Source organism: Salmo trutta, chromosome 27 (genome assembly GCF_901001165.1).
Source record: "Salmo trutta chromosome 27, fSalTru1.1, whole genome shotgun sequence".
NCBI classification, from domain to species: Eukaryota; Metazoa; Chordata; class Actinopteri; order Salmoniformes; family Salmonidae; genus Salmo; species Salmo trutta.
The window spans coordinates 14,322,828-14,337,917 of record NC_042983.1 but is presented as its reverse complement, the minus strand read 5'-3'; the positions used below and the strand labels follow the sequence as shown (position 1 = coordinate 14,337,917).

The window sequence follows — 15,090 nt, the reverse complement described above, 5'->3', positions numbered from 1 at the left end:
TTCTTGAGGTCATAGGCAGCATTCCTCCTCCTCCAAACACGGCGAGTTGAGTTGATGCCAAAGAGTTCCATTTTGGTTTCATCTGACCACAACACTTTCACCCAGTTGTCCTTTGAATCATTCAGATGTTCATTGGCAAACTTCAGACGGGGATGTATATGTGCTTTCTTGAGCAGGGGGACCTTGCGGGTGCTGCAGGATTTCAGTCCTTCATGGCGTAGTGTGTTACCAATTGTTTTCTTGGTGACTATGGTCCCAGCTGCCTTGAGATCATTGACAAGATCCTCCCGTGTAGTTCTGGGCTGATTCCTCGCCGTTTTCATGATCATTGCAACTCCACGAGGTGAGATCTTGCATGGAGCCCCAGGCCGAGGGAAATTGACAGTTCTTCTGTGTTTCTTCCATTTGCGAATAATCGCACCAACTGTTGTCACCTTCTCACCAAGCTGCTTGGCGATGGTCTTGTAGCCTATTCCAGCCTTGTGTAGGTCTACAATCACGTCCCTGACATCCTTGGAGAGCTCTTTGGTCTTGGCTATGGTGGAGAGTTTGGAATCTGATTGATTGATTGCTTCTGTGGACAGGTGTCTTTTATACAGGTAACAAACTGAGATTAGGAGCACTCCCTTTAAGAGTGTGCTCCTAATCTCAGCTCGTTACCTGTATAAAAGACACCTGGGAGCCAGAAATCTTTCTGATTGAGAGGGAGTCAAATACTTAATTCCCTCATTAAAATGTAAATCAATTTATAGCATTTTTGACATGCGTTTTTCTAGATTTGTTTGTTGTTATTCTGTCTCTCACTGTTCAAATAAACCTACCATTAAAATTATAGACTGATCATTTCTTTGTCAGTGGGCAAACGTACAAAATCAGCAGGGGATCAAATACTTTTTTCCCTCACTACATATTAACTCAATTACCTTAACTACCTTGTATCCCTGCACATTGACTCAGTATCGGTACTTCTTGTACATAGCCTCGTTATTGTTATATTATTGTGTTACTATTTCATTTTTTTTATTGAGCAAATGTTTCTTAATTTTTAAGTCTGCATTGTTGGGAAAGGGTTTGTAAGTAAGCACTTTACAGTAAAGTCTACACCTGTTGCATTCGGCGCAAATACGATTTAATTTCATTATTTTGCATCTTGTTCTGATGACTGACAGAATTCAGTAGCTTCACAGAGATGACCTATTTCCATTTTACAGATGTCTCTTTGAAGATGATTTTGTCACCAGATCTTGCTGTAGCAGCTTCCCTGCCCTTTATGATGGCATTAGTGAGCAACTGCTAATTTGGTATGCTTTTCTGCAGTGGTAAGATATAACAAAACAAGGCATGGGTACATGATAAAATAATCCTTACATTGTGTGTGTGTGTGACAGGAATGAACTAAAGAAAATAAACCGTCACAAGAGACACAATGTCACAATGACAAGTGAAATGAAGCCGGAAATGCACCTCCACCCCCAATCCGAGACTGTATACCCTGTTTCCAACAGACAATGTGGTTCAGGGATTGGACTACAGCCACACGAAGACACTCAAGTCATCATCGGATACGATGGACTACTAGTAAGCAAGTGTGTGTGGGTGGGTTAAACAATATCACTATTATTCACTGTTCCTATGGTACACATTCATTTCTACACATGGAATGGCTGCTATATTGTCCCTTCTAGAAATCAATGGTAATTGCTGTGTTTTGATCCTTACAGGCATACAAGAGAAAGAGTTAGCGCAGAAGATAATGCTTACCACAGGCAGTTGCAGTGCCCTTTCTCAAAACACTCATTCTTGTAGGGTGGAAAGAGGTTATAAACTACAGTTGATAGGGGTGAGATTAAACTGTGTATTACTGTGTATTACTAGATCCCATTTGTAAATGCCACCTTTGTTTGAGATAGAAGAAATGCACCTGGGCCTGTGTTGAAATGGGATGCAGCTCACATCCTTTTCTAACCTGTAAGAGGTTCCATCTGTTCCAGGACAATAATCACAATCCATTTGACTTTCCTCCCTCTGGTATTTTAGTTCAGGTACGTAAGACTATTCAGGACCTTGAAATGGTAGACAGTAGAGAAATTGGAGAATCATGTCTGGGGCTAAAACTGATTGAAAAAAGTATTATTCAGGTTTTGGCTGACGTTTGATTCTTTAATTCTGTACGTTGACAAAAAAAAAACATACCTTTGTTTATGCCTTAGGCAGATAAAAGAATCAATGTGGATAGAATGAGCTGGAGAAGACTTCTCAGAACAGAGTGACATAGAGAAGATGGCATATGCTCCCAAATGAGCGATGGGCCTAAGTAAGTAATTTTGTTTATACCTTTTGCCTACCTGATGCATGTACGTATCTGTACAATGTACAGCATTTAGGTCCTATAATTACATTTGTTATACTACTGTAATAAACTGTAAAGTAACCTAACTTTCTACAAAATTGCTGCTGCTGCCTACAATTGATTTTCTGCAGACTTCTGACAACAACTACAATGTGCTATCTTCAATCATAATGATATCAACCGATTTTCTGCTCAAATCCGACAGTGATGATCTTTCATACAAGACAATGGTGATAATAGTCAGGGGGGCGCTTTTCTTAGCTGCCTGCTGTTTTCAGATTAGTTTTGATTACATGTTGGCGATATTGGACATCCCCCTCAGGCTACAGTCATCTATCACATCACGACGGCAATAACACCAGTGTCCTTTTGCATTCATGATGCTCCTCTCCCATACAATCACTGGGGTTGGCTTCTTGGTCTTGTGCCTGTAAATATGGCAACGCTGTCTCCGTTCATATAATGTAAACACTCCCTGGCAATTGTGTAAGAGAGGGATAAAGGTCAGCTGACCAATAACAAAGGTAAGAGATGAAATGGGAGAGGGGGGAGCTAAGTCAGTTACCTCTCCCACTAGGCAAAAACTATTATCATCAATGTCTAAATTGCTGTCTGGACAAAGATAAGGCACTTTAGGACTAGACTCTTGCACTAGTCCACCCCCACTATAACTGTTGATTTGCAGATAATGGCTGCTAATGCGCAGCTCTGTATCTACGTGTATGGGCATTTTTTGCCAAAGTAGGATTCTTTGAAATATGAATAAATATGTGATAAGATGGTGTGTGTGTGTGTGTGCGTGTGGCCAATGGCCATGTGCGTCAGAGCGTGCGTGTGTGTGTGTGATGGTCATTCTGCTCTCCCGTACATTAAGCTAAGTGCTCCTTGGCTCTCCAGCAGTAGTAAATGAAGTCTTATGGCCTGAGGAGGTTTTGTCTTCCAGCTCTGAATGAAAAGCAGAGACTGTCCCCAGCCTCAGGTCACCGCTCCTGTGAATCATCAAAATCAGAGGACAAAGAGAGAAGCCTCTCTTTTGTGTGTTAGTGAGTGCGTCCGTGCCAGTATGTATGCATCTGTGTGTATAAATGCCTTTCTGCGTTTGAGTCTTTTCTGTGATGGTATTTAATGCACGTACAGTATATAGCCTGTGCCAGCTCTCTACATTTCCTGTCATTGCAACAACAACAAAATAAGAAAATATATCAACATAATAGCACCAGTTCCTGGCAGTATCACCATTCCATTGCTACCATCTACACCTCTGCATTTATCTCAAACTGCTGGAATCCATTTTAAATGCAATTCCTTTGATAATCATATCTTACAGTGGCTTAAATCTCATATACAACAAGAGGTAAACCCCACAGAGGAATATAAAATGGGATGTTTTGTGCAGATCATCATCTCTCTGCAGTGCATCTTGTTCCTCTGTGGTACTGCTGCAACGGTTTGTGGTCTTTAAGGATGTGAGTATTGTATGGCTGAGTGTCCTGTCCTGCATCAGTCCCTCACTTTACTCTCTGACCATCTCTCTCCACAGCTTGTGGATTTGAGAAGCGCTAGGATTTGACATAACAAGCCCAGCACTCACTGTCTCACACTTCATCTGAAGAGCCTACTTATCTCTGGTTATGTAATTATATAACATTATTATATAACATTATGTGATATTCTGTCATATGTAAGAATTAGAATCTGTGTGTACTCTATTGTGTGTATAGAAATAAATCAAATAAACTCTTATCTACTTTTGAAGTGTCTCTTTTCATGACTCTAGACTGATTGCGGTCTCTTTCATCACTGAAAATATAATGTATCGTCAACTTTTTTATTCATATTCAATGCTGAAAGGGAAACACCTTACAAAACTGTGAACATTGATCACTATGCCCTCAATGTTATTGTTCTGAGAAGAAGGTGCAATGACCTGGGAGCGGTGATAGACCAGGATGATACTTTGAAACACTGACTAAATTAATAACATTCATTCAATGTTCTGCCAAGTAATTATGGGTGCCATCATTATAGATATGGAAGCATGAGACACGCATGACATCATTTTTGTTGATTATCAGTCAGTATTCTTCTGGTGACTAATACCAGATTTGGGTCATGGACTGCCGTGCATTAGGTTGCATGCCATTATTCTGCAGGTGCAACCTACAGTGTATGTTTGCAGAAAGGTAGGAACCGGTATCAATATCTCAATTGGAATTCTGTGTTGGCGTTTAGTGAAAGCAAATCCCATGCTTCTCACTGAATGCCAACACAGAATTGGAATTCTCCATTATGCTGATTTAATACATTTGAATGATCTTCTAACTGTCTTAGATTATAAAAATCCTGATCTATGGTTAAGAATGGAGTTACTCCAAAAATGGACCAGACAGAACGCTTCACTGAGACGCAAAATAAAATGGATGTAACCTACTAAGGCAAGGCTTAATTAGGTAGGAAAGTATACATATACACTGAGTATACCAAACATTAGGAACAATAATGAGTTGCACCCAGAACAGCCTCAATTTGCCAGGGCATGGCCTCTACAAGGTGTCGAAAGCGTTCCACAGGGATGCTGGCCCATGTTGACTCCAATGCTTCCCATGTGTCATGTCGGCTGGATCTCCTTTGGGTGGTGGACCATTCTTGATTCACACAGGAAACTGTTGAGTGTGAAAACCCCAGCAGCGATGCAGTTCATGACACAATCCGGTGAGCCTACTACCATACCCCGTTCAAAGGCACTTAAATCTTTTGTCTTGCCCATTCGCCCTCTGAATGGCACACATACACAATCCATGTCTCAAGGCTTAAAAATCCTTCTTTAACCTGTGTCCTCCACTTCATCTTCACTGATTGAAGTGGATTTAACAAGTAACATCAATAAGGGATCATAGCTTTCACCTGGATTCACCTGGTCAATCTATGTTTTGTATACTCAGTGTATATATATTTTTACTTGGATCAACTTGATGAATGCATGCTTGTAACTAAGCAAGCACAAAACAGTGTTACTTGTAATGTATTTAGTGGAAGTTAAGATTTTAAGGACTGTATCTCATCATGATTCAGACATTTTATTGAGAGAAAAGTGTGTTGGGGCCTAATTCACAGAATTATCTGAAGACTGCCTGCAATAGAAAGGTAATCAATAATGCATGTATCCAGTGTGTCATATCCACCAACAGGTATGTAGCCTAGCCTACCAGTGTTGGACGTACCAGTACAATTTTGGACCTGCAGTAAACTGTCGAAGTAAGTAGATTATTCTTCATTCTATAGTAGACTAGTAGCATGTATACATGTATTATGCTGGAGTTAAGGTGTTCCTCACCCACACAATCTAAATGAGCACATATCAGTGCATTTAAACCAGCAATGCCCCTGAAAATGTACACACACACGGTAATAGTGGGATTGTTATGGCGCAAATTCAGCACTGAAATAATTTCAGGACCGTGGACAGCAGCCATTCCCAGAGAATGGCTTTCAGGGCCATGGACAGCGCCGAATGAAAACCTGTTGTCGCCTTGTTGGCCTTATGTGGTTATAAACAATTTACACATAGCCTAACGCACTGCCGCTTTTTAACGGAATAAGCTAGCCTACTTTGTTTTCAACATTATACCAGCCATGGTCTACATATGTTTTCAAAGATTTAAGAAAGATAATTACTCATTTTTGTCAAGGGAACTTGAAAACATTGCAGTAGGGTAAATTGTGTTTTCTTTAGCCTACACTTCACGCTGTTGGAGACTGGCGGGAATTATAATTTGGCACAATGGTTTGCAACAGGTCGAGCTGTTGGAATTTGGAACGATGCCGGATAGAACAAAGCTGACTCCATAAAACACAAATGACCAAGATACTGCAACATAAACACAAGGCTATACTACCTAAACGTTTCAGCAAATACAATCTGTTTACAGCACCATTTATTTGCCTTTCAAATGGATGCCATTCATCTTTGGCCTGTCATCGGAAAGATATGACATTTTTAAAATGCATTTGTAGAATAGCATGAGTTCTTAAATCTGTAGAAAATGTGTTTGCTTAGAGTCATCTAAGAACTGTCTGTTAAAAAGTCCTGCTCTGGAAATCAAAACCTCGGATCATATCGCATATGGGCAGCGCTTGACTTGGGATGAAAGAAGTGCACGAGCTGTCTTTTTCCAAGTCGGTCCATTAGACTATGTTAACCGAAATTCACAAATTATGCTATAGAGACTTCTGATTATTCACTATTAACAGTTCATACACATTTTCCATGACTTCTCCATGACTTTTAACCAAATGTTCATGACTATTATTATAGCCTACATGAAAAAGTAAGCATTATTGACGCTGGAAGGCTGCTGTGTCTGATCCCATGAAGGCCTACCCTCTCCTGCCATTGTGCCCTCTCCTGCCATTGTGCCCTTTTGGGGGGGCACTTAACCCCCCACAAAGTAAAACTGCACATGTTGTTCATCTGGAGAGCTCCTGGGTGTGCAGGCTTGGCTTTTTGAGCCAGCCCTGAAACGCCCAAGTCTGCCTATAAAAGTCATGTTGAGCATCTGATGTTTAAGCTACAATGTGGTTAGACCAGGGCTTGAACAAAAGCCTGCACACCCAGTAGCTATCCTGGAGGATGGTTGCCACCCTTGATGTAAAATATTGCAACATTACAACCAAATACTTTATAAAATGATTAACTCATTCAATGAATCAGGGATCTGATGGATAAGGTAGGCTACTTCAAAGCAAGGTATCTAACTAGACATGTTTATATATAAGGCTCAAATATTCATGTTTCAGGGGAGATCAATGCACAGGAAGTTATTTGTCAATTAGGCTATTCTTAGAAATGTTTTACCGTTATTGCAATTACATGCCTACTGTTTAATAGAGGGGAATCCTAGCTTTCCAACGGTGCACATTTATTTAGGCTATCTACCGTCCCGGTGGAAAGGCGACAACTACATTAATGCTGAGCTTTAGCTATAGTTAAATAGCGAGATAACTGCTACAAGTTATGTTTTGAATTGGCTATCTAGTTAGTCTGTTCGTCTGTCATTATATTATACTTGCTGCTGAAATGTCGCTCTCTCCTCCGGCATCCGCCCACTCGCACTGGCACACACGCAGCACACACATACACGCACTGAAGGGTCCGATAATGGTTGATATGTAAAATTGTAAGTGATTGATAATATTAAAAGTATGTCTTCATGAATTACATTAGCAAAAATTATTCTAATCATTTCCAGGACTTTCCATGACCATACAACCTCTAATTTGACACGTTGGAACAGCGCATCATGCGCATTCAGGTTGGCGCATTTTTAATCTGCACAATCTCAAACAGCCTACTGTCACACACAGATTCACAGACTAGCGGCAAATAAACTTGAACAAAGTGGGATCAGGAAATGAATCCCCACTCCCTATTGCTATTCAATGCAGATCCGGTACGCAATTCCCCCAAAAAATAGAAGTGCCGGTACGGCGCTCCGGACAGCTCTGGCCCAAGTCAAACACTACAGTCCGTCGCAATGTTTCACGTCATGCTCCATCTAACTACATTGTTCCATTTCACGGAATTGCCGGCATCACTCAATTGAAATACAATTATTGATTCCACTCTCTCCTAGCTCTCCCCGTCCCTCCTACTTCTCTCTCTCTCTCTTCTTTCCTGAAGTACTGCAGGGAGAGAACAGCATCGAAAAAAACACAGGCAGACAGCAACTACCTCAGTTCTACAGTGGGACACCAGCAAATTTACATTCACAAGACACAAGCAACTCGCCTGGTGCAATGGCTAACAACCAGCGCAATCCACTTTTCCTCTCCTTAATCAACGGTAAGCGCTTTCATTTCTTGAGGTAAATCTGAGATTTGTATTTTTCAAAAAGCCTAGCCTACAGTGTTTCCTTTATTGTTTCATATAGACTTTCTGGGAATGCAGAATCGTTTTCACTATAGGCTAAGTGCAAAGTAGGCTAATGTAGAAAAATACACTTTTGATATTGTTAAATGCAAAGTTCCATTGCGTAATTGTAGACTGCAGTGCAACTGTGTGGAGGATGTTGGCAGGGATCCCCACTTTATTAATAATAAAAAGCTACTGCTGAATCTCATTCACAGCCTACGTCTGAAGTTGACCAGCTTTTTCAGTGTTTATACTTGGCTTTTCTTTGGGCTATGCATAGTCCGTGCAATAAATGTGCTTCGAACCATCCAGATACACCACTTGGGAGTATATATAGGCTTCATTTGGGACACTAGCCTATAATGTAGGCTAACGTCAAAGAGAAAGTTTGGTTTTAGTCATGTAACATTGTGGCTACCCCTTTACAGACCCACCAAGTAAAGTCATGATGTCCATGATATCTGTTCTTCATTACATTTTATTTCAATTGAAGTCGATAGTTGTCACAGTCTCAAATCTCTGCATGTCTGACAGGAGCTCTCCGCTGCGGTGAATGAGTAGACTATCACATGACCGGTTACCTCGAGCGCTTATAGCACTCTGCATTACCGCCAAAAAGAGCGCGAGGCTGCGGGTACAGTAGCGTGCTGGGTACTGAGTCATCCGTGGACTGCACCTCAGAAAATGCAACGATAGGCAGGCTACCAAAGAGCATGGCCAGTGAACCGGAAATCTGCATCAAAATCCTCTGTAGGAGCAATATAGGTAGGCTTGCTTGGCAACATTTAAAGGGCAGGGAGCATACACCTAACCACATGTAACTAGTGGATTTGCATTAGTATATGCATCAAAAGTCCCAATGCAAAGTTACACCTCACTTTTTACATTAAAAAAAGTTATCAGAATTCCGAAGAATGCCGAAGTCATGTCAGGGTGTGATGTAATATGGAGGACCTGGGAAGCAAGCCTATTCCCTATAATGTAAAATCCAACAGAAATAACTTCAAAAGTATAATTTCAAATTAAGCCAACACGTTTAGAATCATGACTACTGGTTTCAATTGAATTTTCAGCCAACTTACAAGCAAATACTTTATGAATTTATTGTTACAAATCAGCTTGCAAGGTTGCTAGCCAACATGCCTGCTAATGTTAGCCCTACTAGCCTGCTAACATTAGCCCAACCAGCCTGCTAACGTTACTTTAGCACTGCATTAGTCAGCCAGTTACTATCAACACCTAGCTTACAGCTACATTGAAGTAAACCAATGTTTTGGAAATACATAATTCTATCTAACCATTTATCAAATAATGTTACCAGTATTTAAAGTTATCTTAGTCGGCAAGCCAGACAGCTAAAGTTAGTTATTTTAGCCTGCCAGCTAGCCTATACAGATAACTACCCTAGCTTACCAATGTTGACCATCACCACGGTCAACATAGCTAAGTAGTAAGCCAGAGAACAACTTGTCTAGCACAGGTAGGAACTCGCAAAACACACACAAATACGCCACCAGATATAATGTAGAGAGAGCGGAGAAATACAGATTGACGGCTGAGTTAGCTACCAAAGAAGAGTCAGAGAGAGGCCTTCAGAGGGAGAGGTCGTTTCACCGGCCGAGGGAGAGTCAGCGAATCCAATAGCGATATAGTGAGGTAAATCCACATTGAATTTACCCAGTTTATCTCCATCACTGCTGACACTTGCGGTGTACCGGCAGGTCGGTAGGAAACAGAGGTTGCAGGGTTCACATTCACACATGGCACAGCACCTGGTTTCATTCAGTCTCATTCCGAATCCTGCCTTCCACTGGTTAAACTAAGCCATCGAAGTCCTCCAGAGTGAAGTGAGCACTGCACACAGTAGATGTGCGCACGGTTCCCTTACTCCAATCTGCTTGCTTCAACCGGACAAACCAGTCCCACTTCAAAGCTAGCTTCTTATTTTTGGGCCATAAATGAGTCGTAACCCCGTCCTTGTGGGTATTACTGCACTATGTGGGTATTACTGCACTAGCTACGGATGACAGAAAACAAATACAACACTCACTCGGTAGCTCATCCACTGCTAAGTGCACAGAGCAAGAGGTGATGCAGTTTTTCACATGCATTTACAGTGCATTCGGAAAGTATTCAGACCCCTTGACTTTTTCCACATTTTGTTACGTTACAGACTTATTCTAAAATGTAGCAATTGCTCAGTTTGGCCAGGCGGCCAGCTCTAGGAAGAGTCTTGGTAGTTCCAAACTTCTTCCATTTAAGAATGATGGAGGCCTCTGTGTTCTTGGAGACCTTTAATGGTGCAGAATTTATTTGGTACCCTTCCCTAGATCTGTGCCTCGACACAATAATGTCTCGGAGCTCTACGGACAATTCCTTCAACCTCATGCCTTGGTTTTTGCTCTGACATGCACTGTCAACTGTGGGACCATATAAAGACAGGTGTGTGCCTTTCCAAATCATGTCAACTTCAATTTTATTCACTACAGGCGGACTCCAATCAAGTTATAGAAACATCTCAAGGATAATCAATGGAAACAGGATGCCCCTGAGCTCAATTTCGAGTCTCATAGCACTGGGTCTGAATACTTATGTAAATAAGCCATGGCTTTCAGATTCAGGAAAAAGCTCCTGGAAAAAGCTCCTGGAAGATCTCCAACCAGTTAACCAATCAATCACCAATCAATCCCGAATCTTATAGTTTTGTCACTCAAATCTAAACCCAAATCGTTTTCTCCCAGGTGGACCATACACTCTAGCAACCCCTCTCAACTCAAAGCTACATCATTGAGAGAGGTAGTTAATTGACACTGGTCCAATGACAATGCAGTAAAAGTGGAGGCCTCCAAATAGACCCAGTGAGTCAGCCATGCAAGTAACCCTGTCTAAGCACTAAGCAAATTAACAATTTACAGATACATCATTTGTATATCTGGGATGATTGAACCTGGTAATGTAATTACTTGGCATCATACAGTAATGTTATTCAGCCACGACCTCTGAACTTCGCATTCTATCTCCAGTTAACATTTGAACCACATCATTTTCTGCAAAAATGTCCTGCATAAATTCTTTAATCTCTTCACACATACATGTGTGTCTCCATTTTCACAATTTTCTCTCTTGGTGTAATTTGTGGTGGTACAAAGAAGTCCCTTTCCTAACCGGTGTCAGGCTGGTGAATCACTGCCAAAGACTATAGTGTAAAAGCCGCATTCAGCAGCGAGTGGCGTGCTCGCCGTCTTCTCTGTTCGAGCTCTCTGTGTTTCCTAGCTCTGCAGTGAGGGGCTGGCATGGCTGGGTGACCATATGTCCACCGCTCAGATCAAACAGGAACCAGTGTGTGTCCACTGGGAACCAAGGGACAACACCTACAGTACACTGTTTGGATCCTCCCTCCCTCCCTGACTCAAATGTGACTCTGTTAACTATTATGTGACATAGTAATAGTAAACGGGAACTAGGTGATATTGTAATACAAATCCCAAAGATGAACAGGGTGCAGTTATCTGATATCCCATTGGCCATTATGTCCTGCATCTGTGAAATCTGCCGGATGTGTGTATACTACCTTGGCTTAAACTGTGAATGCTCTAGATGCGATCCTCCTTTTTTATTGTAGGTCACGACATAGTGTGTGTAGAGTGCATATATAAGTGCCATTTATTTTGACCAGCACCATCACGTGACGTCACAACACCATTAGTTCCATTCAATACAGTGGTGGCTGAGGGAAGCTATCTATTATTATAAGCATGGGGTGAATTCCTACTGTATGTCTTATCTCCACTGAGCACGAGATTCATTGAAGTCAACAATAATATTTATAATTCTGGTTCTTACAGAGAAAAAAGGTATTGCCAACCTGCAAAAGTTGACTTCAAGCCATTCGCCATCATCAATATATCCTTGTGAAGGTTGACTCTGCACTACAGAGCACTATTGAAGCAGGTTTCCTCCAGGTCTAATCTGTATACCCACATGACTAGTTTGCCTTAGCCCTCTTCCATTCCTCTCTCACTTTCTTTACTCTCCTTTAGTCTCTCTCACTCATCCCCCTCTTCTCTCCCTTCAACCCTCTCTCTTTCTTTCCTGCCATCCCCTCTCCTCTTTCATCTCAACTCTTTCCCCCTCTCCCTCTCCCCATCTCACCTCCATATCGCTCCCCTCATCCTCCTGTCTCCATACCACTCCCTTTTCCTATCCCTCTTTATACATCTCTCTTTTCTATGTATTCCACCATTCTGCTCTCTCTCTCTCAATCTCTTTCTCTCTCTCTCTCTCCACTCTCAGTAATGGCATCAGTGTCTGATGAAATCTCCTAACTGAAGACATCCCAATCCCAGGCTCCGTCTTACAGATGAGGTCATGCACTCTCCGTTTTGATGCTGATGGAACAAACCAACTGCCAAACTGTCCATCCATGCTTGTCTTTCAAAGGGGAGGACATCCACAAGTCAAACATGACTAAGATGGAATATATTCATAATTTCTGTTTAAATAGATTGCTTCCCCTACATTGCTATTATATCCAATATAGGATTTTATGATCTCATGAAAATAAAGGAAGTGTTCACTGCCTTCAGTCGGTGTGGATCAGGAAACCTGCAAACTTCTCCTGCAAGCTTTTGTTTTTCATTCTAACCTCCTGCTTGTAAAAGTAAAATGGCCTTGTGTCAAGTGATCTGTGTCATGAATTCAGGCCAATTTGAGAAAGCAATATATTGTGATATAAACTAACTGTGGGGCACCAAGGCCCATTTGCAAGCAACACCACTGAAGACACAAATGGCCAACACGATATATTCAATGTAAAACCAATGTTGCTAGCTAGTAGCTATATCTCTTCCAGTCTTGACTCAGATAGAATGGAGTGCAGGAATTCCTGACTCAGTGATATACTCAACTAATCATGGTCCTAAGGGATCTATAGCTCTTAGCATTGTTGATCTCAGCCAACCCCAAAGTAGTTTTTTCCCTGTTAACCCCTCTGTATGTCAGTCCACACTCTCCCGTGACAGTGGTACCCTGCTAGGGATATCTCGGGGCGTTGATTGCCTTGTCAGGCCTGGTGCAGGATGACATCACAGTGTGAACTGAAATGGGTTTGGTAGGAATGGAGGAGATGGAGAATGGATGGGGGTGGGGATGGAGAATGGAGGAGATGGAGAATGGATGGGGTGGGGATGGAGAATGGATGGGGGTGGGGATGGAGAATGGAGGAGATGGAGAATGGATGGGGTTGGGATGGAGAATGGATGGGGGTGGGGATGGAGAATGGAGGAGATGGAGAATGGATGGGGGTGGGGATGGAGAATGGATGGGGGTGGGGATGGAGAATGGAGGAGATGGAGAATGGATGGGGTGGGGATGGAGAATGGATGGGGGTGGGGATGGAGAATGGAGGAGATGGAGAATGGATGGGGTGGGGATGGAGAATGGAGGAGATGGAGAATGGATGGGGTGGGGATGGAGAATGGAGGAGATGGAGAATGGATGGGGGTGGGGATGGAGAATGGATGGGGGTGGGGATGGAGAATGGAGGAGATGGAGAATGGATGGGGGTGGGGATGGAGAATGGAGGAGATGGAGAATGGATGGGGTGGGGATGGAGAATGGATCGGGGTGGGGATGGGGCGTTACAACCAAGTAGAGACGTATGTTTTTGGTTGATTTTGTTTTTGTAAAAACATCCTTTTTCAATCAGTACACACATTTATGGATTTAAAAAATAATAATTTTGACACATTTTGCACACTCGGTAGGAAGGTACATAGGGCCTAGTTTGGTGAAATGCCTTACCTACTGTATATAGTTAGGGCAGTTAGGTGTGTTTGAAGGAGACTAGGTAGAGGTTTGGAGTGATAACTAGTTAGTTAGTTTGACAGGTGGATACGAGGGGACGGTGGAGGGAGAGGTTGAATGGAAGGGTATAAATGAACAGAAGAAAGTAGTGCGAGGTATAATGGATAGAAAAGGGGAATAGGGTAGGGGAGTGATAGACAGATCAGATGTGAGGAGAAGGATGTAGGAGTGGTATGATAGATGGCAGTGAGACTGCCCCTGTTGGTCTGGCTGTCTGTGCTGTCTCGGTCTCGTCAATGGTGGTCAGGTGAGGTGGACTGTGAGGGCCTTGGTATGCACACGTCTTCACTGATCCTCATCACCACTGACAGGGGGGCTTGGACTCTGCTCCACAGACTCTCTGACAGACAGATGCTGGACACACACACACACACACACACACACACACACACACACACACACACACACACAACCCACTGTGTGTGTGTGTGATCAGTGTGTGTGTGTGAGAGAGAGAGTGCATGAGAGAGTGTGCGTCTGTGTGTGTGAGTGTTTGTGTGCTTGCTTACTTTGCATTTAGAGGTGTGTGTGTGTGTGTGTGTATGTGTGACCACCCAACTCATGACCTGCATGAAACACTAGGAAGCGTCAATGTCTTGAGAGTCTGTCAGGAGTCTTGACAAGCCACTGGCAGCGCCTGACTCTGAGTTCACATAACAGAAGCATTAAAAGTGCAAGCTTCGCTGTCAAGATAAACTGCAGAATGGGCTCCAATAGGAGAGTAGCACAGTATAGCAGGGGGGTTGAGAGAGACAGGTTTGCATATTAAATCTCTGAAGATGGTTATTTAACTTCACCTAACCTGAGTGTCCTCTGTAATACAGCTCAGCGAAGTTCATCAAACTAAGGTTCTCTGCAAAAAAAAGGATCCCAATAACGAGAACGACAAAGCAGTAACACACAGAACCCTGTACTAGTCACAATGATGAATAACACAGGCAATATGACCAGTACATATAAAAGG

The 15,090-nt window shown here is 42.4% G+C and overlaps 1 protein-coding gene and 1 long non-coding RNA gene across 3 annotated transcripts in view; both read left to right on the top strand.

Moving 5' to 3' along the window:
• Positions 1–1,737: 1,737 nt before the first annotated feature.
• LOC115165174 (uncharacterized) lies at positions 1,738–2,321 on the top strand. Its single transcript, XR_003870091.1, has 3 exons — positions 1,738–1,840; positions 1,992–2,042; positions 2,211–2,321. It is a non-coding gene; the product is annotated as an uncharacterized LOC115165174 (long non-coding RNA).
• Positions 2,322–6,997: 4,676 nt separating this feature from the next.
• Positions 6,998–15,090, top strand: part of LOC115164376 (synaptic vesicle glycoprotein 2C) — a 34,542-nt gene continuing 26,449 nt past the window's right edge. Inside the window, exons 1-2 of one of the 2 annotated variants that reach the window (XM_029716792.1) lie at positions 6,998–7,077; positions 8,031–8,192. The gene's annotated coding sequence lies outside the window, so the exon portion shown is untranslated. Of the gene's footprint in view, positions 7,078–7,633; positions 8,193–15,090 lie in introns of those variants that run through there. The other variant, XM_029716791.1, reaches the window with a different exon arrangement.